Genomic DNA, 9,414 nt, shown 5'->3' with positions numbered 1-9,414 from the left:
TTGCTGTTTCCTGCTTAACTCCAGGGAGAAAATGCAAAGACAAAGACGAATTACTTTGTTACTTTTGAATCACTTTCTCTTTGAATCAAGGTCTTAGGCCATTTCCCCACTCCTGACTGGTCCACAATCCCAGCCTTTTAGAAACTGGGATTGTGGACCAGTTCTCAGCTTCTTCAGCTTTCTTTCCAATATCCTTTTCCTCTTCCCCACCCTTCAACCCTGAATGCACCCATTTGTCAGTAGATAAACTGAATGGCTAGCAAAGCTGCAAACTTTACCCAGTATTGTCCCTTCCCAGCTCCCACCCTAAGAACCCAGGTCTAAGTGACAACCACACAACACCCTGTACAAATGCAGGAGAGTTTCTCACTCGGTCTTCCCTCCGGGTGGTCTCTGTGAACACAGATCCCTGGACCTACAAACAGAAACAAGGGGTCAGGGAAGAGAGAGTGGAATCTGGGACTTCGTCACTGTGATAGTTTCGAGTAATCCACTGCCTGGTTCTTTTCCTGTCCTCTAAAATTTTTTGTGCCGGTTCCCTGCTTGACCCTTGTAAGAGTAGGTATCTTCCATCTCCCATTTTGACTCCACCATTTCAGGTTAGCATTAAATGGGGTGAACTCCTTTTAAATTATCGCAATTTTTATTGTCTCCATCCCATGCATTCTCACTTTGTCCATCCATTAAATCACATTTCAGTGCTACCATGTTCTCTTCAGTGAATTGGGGAAAGACAAAAAAAGGGGCCAAGTTTTTCAGGACAAAAGAAGCCTATTGTTTCTCAGTTATCACTAAATCACTAGGTGTTTCTCAAGCCTTTCCCATGTTTCCTGGTTCTTTTCCAAATAAGCAATTATTGGCAGCAAGATAGCTCAGTGGGTAAAGGCACTTGCTGCTGCTTAGCCTGAAAACCTTAGTTCAGGCTCTTAGATCTCAGGGATCTACATGGTAAGAGGAGAGAAGCAACTCCTGCATATTGTCCTCTGATCTCCACGTGTACATAGTGGAACATGCACTCACGAACATGCATGCAAATAGATACACTAATTAAAAATTAATACAAATGCAATTGTCTATCCCCCAATTAGAGATCTGGGGAAACAAGTTTAGATGGATTCCTGTCTCGTTCAGCCACTATCACTCCAAGGGGTTCTGGTGGTTTCTGCATAACCAATCTGCTGGGGTTTAAGGAATTTACCTTCTCTTCTCCTTGGCCACGAGTCTTCAGGGCAGTAAAGAGCTCGCACCCCGAGGAGAAAGGAACCTGGCTATATAACAACTTGGGCTTACGTCAGTTTCTAATCACGTGAGGATTATGTCATCTTCCAACTCTGGTCTCCACTTTCCCCTCCCATCAACAGTGCTGCAGAAGTAGACCTGTCTCCTAACCTCCCACCCCTGCCACACCAGGCCCTGTCACTCACTTTGCCTTTGCTAATTTCAGAGGTCAAAAGTGGCCCCTTCTCCTTATGGATGGAATGTGTCTTTCTCTGATTACCAGGGAGGGGCTACATCTTCTCGTGGTTATATTAACCATCATTCCTTTTTTAGGGATTGTGTTGAGAGAAAGGATTACTCGTCCTTGTCTTGGTTGCAAGAACCGGAAGTAGCAGTCTTGCCTCTACTTATCCTTCCCTCAGACATGAATAAGTATCATTTTCCTTATAATATTTGAAACCAAATTGGAGTATACAAGACAAACCAGGAAACGAGGTAACAATTGGGTTTATGTATTTTCACTTTTTTTCCAGGTATCGTCTTAGTTTTCAACTTTCCATAAACACAAGTCTCATAATTTGAAATAAGGTAAAGATATGCATATTTGGAAAAAAGACTAAAAATAGGAAGATAAAAAGACCAAAGCACCTGTTTCAGCTAATGAAGTCAGAATATAAATATAGACCTTTCAGGCAGGCACATTTTTAGAAGTTCAAAATGTACAGAGCAGTTGGAGCAGGCCCTTCCACAGAGACTTTCGAGCAGGTGAAGACCTCCTGTCACATGGATCGCTAAGACTATAATCCCACAGCATTCTATCCTTAGATATGCAGATCTCAAAAGTCAATCACAAATATCTACTAGTTGGATTCCACACTTTCAGCTTGTGCCATGTCATTTTCTTTTACTCCCTTGAATGTTGTGCCCCGAATATCCCACTTTTTAAAATCTTTATCTTCCCTCAGAACTTTTCTTGTTTTCTTCTCTCAAACATTTCTGTCCTATTTATTTGCCTAGACTTTATTCTGCCATTTTAAGGAAAATCAGTTACAGAAGCCACTACCCATCATACTAAACACATCTTTCTTGCTAAGGATTTTAGTACTTACATAATGGGTTTGTTTACCTGAAAATAAGCAATGGGGAAAACTATGCAAAGTTCTTCTGTCTTGTTTATTAGGAAGTCTGTAGCTCATTGCAAATGTAATCACTACTAGTAAGCTTGATGGGAATGATTTCAGAAAAAAGAAGAGCTCTTTTAAAAAGTAGAGCTTTGTGGAGCCCATTTTGAAGGAATAATTAGCTTTAATAGAGAACTCAGCTAGTGAACAGCCAGAGAAGAAACAAGGCTCTTATCCAAAAGCTCACTAGAAACTAAATCCTACTAACACATTTGTAATTTAAGAAGTGAATCTTCTTGGAAGTGAATGTTAGTATGACACCGGTGTTATCAACACCTTCATTTCAATCTTGTAAGAGTTCTTAAGGTGAAACCATCCAACCTAAACTACCTAGGGCCTAGTTCCTTGGCCCACAGAAATTGAGATGATAAAAGTTTGTAGTTTTGCATTACAAGTATAAGGACAATTGTAACACAGAAATAGATAACACAGATAACTAGGAATTAAGTTTGTGTACTTCAGATGTACTTAACAAATTATGGTCCTTTAACCTCTTTGAGATCTGCTGTATATAACATTTAAAATGTTTTAAGTTTTCTGCATTGAACTGTGACCATTCCTAACAACTGGGCACCATTTATAGGCAAAGATTTTGTCGGTACCACAGGCTCCAAAATAAATACAGAGACTTAATATTAATTATAAATACTCAGCCAACAGCACTAGCTTATTACTAACTAGTTCTTACATTCAAAATTAACCCATATTTCTTATCTACCCTCTGCCACATGGTGCTACCTTCTCTCAACATGGCATGTTCATCTCTTCTCTCTGTATCTGGCTCATGACTCCCCAGACTCCAACCTTCTTCCCAGCATTCTCTCTACTCCTAAAATCCTGCCTAGTATTGACCAATCAGCTTTTTATTAACAATGAGAGCAACAGATTTTCACAGTGTATGGAAGGATTATTCCATTCCATAGCATTTCCCCCACTTTCTCTAAATAAAAATAAAGGTTTTAACTTTAGCATAGTAAAATTATACACAACAAAAATGGTTATATAGTAAGAATTACAGTTACAATATCCAGTCGATTTGTATTTGGCAAAATTAGAGAAGATGTTCTATTATTTATCTTATCTTTGTGAGTCTAAAGTTTTATATCTAATTTACCATTTTATCGTAGCTAAAGAAAACCTTTTCTAATTATTTAGTCTTTAACTTCATCAAAGACCCCAGAAGGGTGAAATGTTACCTAACGACAGAGATAGCTGGCTGCCTAAGTTCTTCTGTAACGTTGGGGCATCCAACTTTGGCCTATAAGCCTAATATATCTGACAGACATTTTTGAGAAAAAGAGAATTTTGAAGAACTATCTTGGAAAATTTTGGCAGTCATTTTTTTTTGCATCCTGCTGATCCATTTTGGACAGCATACTGTCAGCAATTGAAGAAAGGGCAGTTTCTTGCTCAAATGGGATAGCTTTTGCCATAAAAAAGTAAACTCCATACAGAGGTTCTTCTATGCCCATTATCTTCTTTTGAAGTAAATGGGTGCTGTAAATAGCAGATATATCTCACTGTCAGGAAAAACCTTATGTTATTAAAATATTTTAAATGCCATATTCTGTAGGTCTTTTAAGTGTTTGAAGACTATATATCTTTCCTAAATATATCAGTTTAACTTTGAAAAGATACATAATGTGACTATAAGTTTGATTAGTATAGATGACTATTAACCTATATTTCTTAATTATTCATTACATTTTTAAATGAGTTGCATAGGCACAATGTCCCAAACATGAGTAGAAACATGCATACAGTATAACAAAATTAACTTTAAATTTGCATCAATAAACCAAAATCCATACCAATGTAAAATATTTTGAGATTAATAGCTGCTTTTTTGGATTAAAGTAGATTCAATAATCTACCTTTTATCTCATCATGACCGTTTTTCCTTGTCAGCACTTCAATGTTGTGTACATCAGACTGTAGTGGAGGCAACTACAAATGCACTTCTGTGCTTCTGCACAGCATCCGCATTACAGCAAGCCCAGCTTATGTTCCACCATCAACTGTGGCTCTCCCATCAGCTCACTTTGTGATGGATCATTAAAAATATCCTCAAAATCAATGGTCTCATCATTGACCCTCAAAATATCCAGTGACAGGTTTGAGCTCGGAAGAAATGGAAGACACTGAACTTGCTGCCGCCTTGAATTCCATCTGTAACTTCAGGGCAGCAAACAATCCCCAGATGTTCCTCAGGGTGGAAAAGTTCACTTTGTATTGGTTGAGCTGGAAATTTTTTCCTGATAATTCAATAGGGTGGCTGGTCAACCTAATAAATGTGACTTCATGAGGGTATATGTTTATAAATTGATATTAATCATTTACTTTTAGAATTATTATTTAAATACAAGAAATCATACACATATGAAAAAGACATTTCAAATGAGTAATGAAAAACATCCTTGTGAAATCACACTTACTATGTGAAAAACTACATTACCCAAGAAAGTCATGCTCTTCTGTAGACAATACCTGAACAACCACACATGAGGAGCTTTATGCCTGTGCAAAGTCATAGAACTCTTTTAGACAATGAAAAGCTATATAGAATCTTCTTGGTCATCTTTGCTCTGTTTTTTATCTTACATGGGTATTACCTGAGGATGGAGGAAAATTGGAATGAAATATTGAATGAAAATATACATACCAATATTTATGTAATATACTTTTAATATATGTCAACAAATGTATACAGATATTTACATGCATGAACACACATACACTATTAAAATAAAGACACATAGAAACATTAGCAATAGAAATTTATTCATTTATTTATTCATCTATCTATCTATCTATCTATCTATCTATCTATCTATCTATCTATCTATCTGTTTATTTGGGTTTTCAAGACAGGGTCATCTATGTAACAGCCCTGGCTGTCCTGGAACTCACTTTGTAGACAAGGCTGGCTTTGAGCTCACAGAGATCAGCTTGCCTCTGCCTCCCTAGTGGATTGTATTAAAGATGTGTGCCACCATGCACAGATAAGCCACGGGGCTTTAAATAGTGACTATAACAAAGATTTTTTTTCCCTGTCTTGATGATGTTATTTGGTGTTTTTAGTTCTACAGGGACCATGCTTAGCTTTTAGTTCTCTGTTAATACTGACATTCATCTTTAAATGAGATCTTGTGCTATTAACATTAATTAACCCAGTCTATCTGGTTAACTTTTGGAGTCACCCTGCTTCCATACCTTGTCTGGGTCTCAAGCCTTCCATATTCAGTATGCCTTGTATTCACTTTGACAGTTGCATCTGTCACTCTCCCAGTTTATGACTGCTAGGACAGATGATTCCCTTAGTGTTCTTTCTTCCATTTTCTCCCCAAGAGATGCCTATGTAAGATGTGAAAGGTCATTTGTCTATTTAGTTCTATGCAGACAAGTTACCTTAAGATTTAAAATGAGGTCTGTCTCAATCTGCAGCTACAGTCTCGTCCAACTTCTACATACAACTGCCATCCTTTTATTCATGATATATTAACAGTTATTCTTTGACTTTCTGGATGCCCAGCACTATCTTCTTAGAGGCAAGTTCTACACTGCTAAGAAATATGTTCTCTTTGGGTGGTGGTTTAGAGGAAGGTTGAAAGGAGGAGTGGACTGTTGGGGTCAGTAGGTTATAGGAGAAGGCAATGGGTATGCTGTCCTCAAATAGAAAATGCTCTAAGAAATACATGGGCCAGCATGACAAAAGGTTAAGAGGATAAAAATTAGGATGAGATTTATGGAGGAGACCTGTCAAAGGAATCTGAACCATAAAACCTTACAATTAGTTACTTTGTAGGTAGAGGTTCCTTCACTCTATTTTTAGGGGTGTTTATTGGCATTTGTTTGAAAGTGTTTCCGTGTAAGTACTTTATGACACAAACCTAGGAGATCTCTAAATTCTCTTAGGGAGTTTTGTTAAAGGCAGGATCATATGTAGCCAAGGCTGGCCTCAAGCTTCCTATGTAGCAGAGACTGACCTTAAAATCCTGACTCACCTGCCTCAGTCTCCCACATACTGAGATCACAGGCATATACCAAGCCGAGCAGCCTCTTAAGATTTCCCCATAGCCACACTGATGAGTATCTTGCATATCACCATAAAACCTTCATCTGGCGATGGATGGAGATAGAGACAGAGACCCATACTGGAGCGCTGGACTGAGCTCCCAAGGCCCAGAAGAAGAGCAGAAGGAGGGAGAACATGAGCAAGGAAGTCAGGACCGTGAGGGGTGCATCCACCCACTGAGACAGTGGGGCTGATCTATTTGGAGCTCACCAAGGCCAGCTGGACTGGGACTGAAAAAGCATGTGACCAGACCGGATTCTTTGAATGTGGCTGACAATGAGGGCTGACTGAGAAGCCAATGATAATGACACTGGGTTTTGATTCTACTGCATGTACTGGCTTTTTGAGATCCTAGTCTGGATGCACACCTTCCTAGACCTCGATGGAAAGGGAGAGGGCCTTGGACTTCCCACAGGGCAGGGAACCCTGACTTCTCTTAGGACTGGAGAGGGAGTGGGAGGGGAAGGGGGATGGGAAAGAAAGTGGGAGGAGGGGAGGAGTTGGACATTTTTAATAAATAAGTAAATAAAATAAAAACAAAAAAGATGAAAAATATAAAAAAAGAATTTCCCCTATTATTTCCATGTTACAGTGTAAAAGTTCACCAAAATTGCTGTATGGAAGTATGTTAAAATACTCATCTACCATTGAATTCATACCTATACTACTAGATATTCTTCCAAAGAAATAATAAAATTATTCTGGGTATATATAAGTAGAATTCAATAACTAGAATGCTTAGCTAGCATGCACAATGGCCTGGATTTATTCCTTAACATTACATAAAATCTGGCATGGTGGCATGGGCCTGTAATCTCAGTACTTAGGAGTTAGAGAAGAAAGATCAGAAGATTAGAAATTCATGATCATTCTCAGTTACATAGAGAGATCAAGGCCAATCTGGGATACATACAAACTTGTCTCAAAAAAATTAAAATTACATAAATTAAACTATGACAGAATTATTCATTAAATATTGGGTGTTCAGATTTACTTTATGTACACTGATAATAACTTGGTCAATATTAAACACAAATGGAGAAGATTTTGTGTATGAATGTACACAAATGTATGAATGTATTCCAGAGTTCAGGAATCACTCCTATTAGCCAAGATTTAATTGTTTCCAGTGATAATTTCCCCTATATTCCTTTACGTAACTCATTAAATTTTCCTTTCTTCTATTTTCTACTGTTTTTATATAGATTATATTAAATGTAATAATTTATATAAGCCAATTAATCTTTATTTGTGTATATTCCATTGTGTTTCACTTACATTTGTGTTACTAAAATGTGTTTTTCAAAAGAAAGGGTCTCATGTAGTCCATGATGGCCTCAAACTCACTATGTAGCAAAAGGCATCCTTGAACACTTGATACTCCTGCTTTTATCTCTTGGGTTCTGGGGTTCTAAGTGTTTGCAAGTACAATCAGTTTTATATGGTGTTGGAGACTGAGCCCAGAGCTTTGTGCTCTGGAAGTAAGCACTCTACCAATCGAGTTGTACCATAAATCTTTTCAAATATTTAGATATTTTTCTGTATTATAGGTTGTAAAATGTGAAGTAACTGTATCAAATACTTTGAGCGTTTGTAAGAATTTAGAAAACTGCTATTAAATTGCCCTGTAAAAGGAAAGGACAGCTTGGAGAAATTGCTCAGTGTTAGAGTGCTCGCTGCTCCTCCAAAGGTTTTGAGTTTAATTCCTAGCAACTACATGGTGGGCTCACAACCATCCATAATGGGATCCAATACCCTCTTCTATCATTCTGGCATACATGCAAATAGACCACTCAAATACATAAAATACATATATAAATAAATCTTCAGCTGCATGGTGGTGGTACCTGCCTTTAATCCCAGCACTCAGGAAACAGAGGCAGGTGAATCTCTGTGAACTTAGGCCAGCCTGGGCTACACAATGAGTTGCAGGACAGGCAAGGTTGTTATAGGAAGAGACAAACAAAAAAGGCACAAAGTTATTTGTCTCTGATAGCTTCTTAATTTTTTCTAAAAGAAACCAGACTGAGGATGAGTGAGATGGCTCCATGGGTAAAGCAGCTTGCTGCTCAGTCTGGTAACCTGAGTTTGACACCCTGACCACACATGGTGGGAGGAGAGAAGTGACTCACAAAAGTTGTTCTCTAACTTATGCACACACACACACACACACACACACACACACACACACAAACAAAGCAAAAAATAAATAAATAAATAAATAAAATCTGGAAGAATATACTCCAACGTGCTAGGCAGTTGTAAAAGCACTGCCTGCAACCAAGAATTTTTTTGATTTAATAATTTACCATGACAATAACATTATTGGGCAGATAAATGTACTCCAGCGGGATGCAATCATATATTAACTCTTATCACTTTCTATGGCAGAGGCCTCAGGATACTCTGAGATTGTGCAGGTCTGTGTGACTGTGAGGCTCGGGTGTTACCCAACTCAGCACAAGCATGGAGAGCCAAGGGGTTGCCTTTCTGAACACTACTCATCATAAGCAATCATCGCATGAAGCAAGAGCACATTGTCTGGGAGCAGCAGGATAGTAAGGAGAGGATTTTGTTCTGGAAATTCATGCTGAGTACTGGAGAGATCTATTACCGTCCATCCTCTGTCCTGCCTGCAGATGGATCCTCTGAAACAGAACCACTGCAGAGATAAGACGTATGGTTTTATCTTTCAAATTTCTATCTCCAGCTGCAATCACGTGGTATTGATTGCACCTGGGTTGAGCCATAGTGAGTCCACCTCTGTAATAGCGCATAGCAGCATGGGCCTTGGTCTTATCCCAGTATTATTATGGTCTTAGAAGACCATGGTCCCAGGGCTTAACACAGTTTGGGGACCCTGGCAGCCACAGCATAACATAGGAGCCTGGAGCTTGATCTGTGGAGATTATTCCCATGTGAGAATGTGTGTGTGCTGGA

The sequence above is a fragment of the Microtus ochrogaster genome, unplaced genomic scaffold (assembly GCF_000317375.1).
Source record: "Microtus ochrogaster isolate Prairie Vole_2 unplaced genomic scaffold, MicOch1.0 UNK116, whole genome shotgun sequence".
Lineage (NCBI taxonomy): Eukaryota > Metazoa > Chordata > Mammalia > Rodentia > Cricetidae > Microtus > Microtus ochrogaster.
This window is presented reverse-complemented; position numbering follows the sequence as displayed.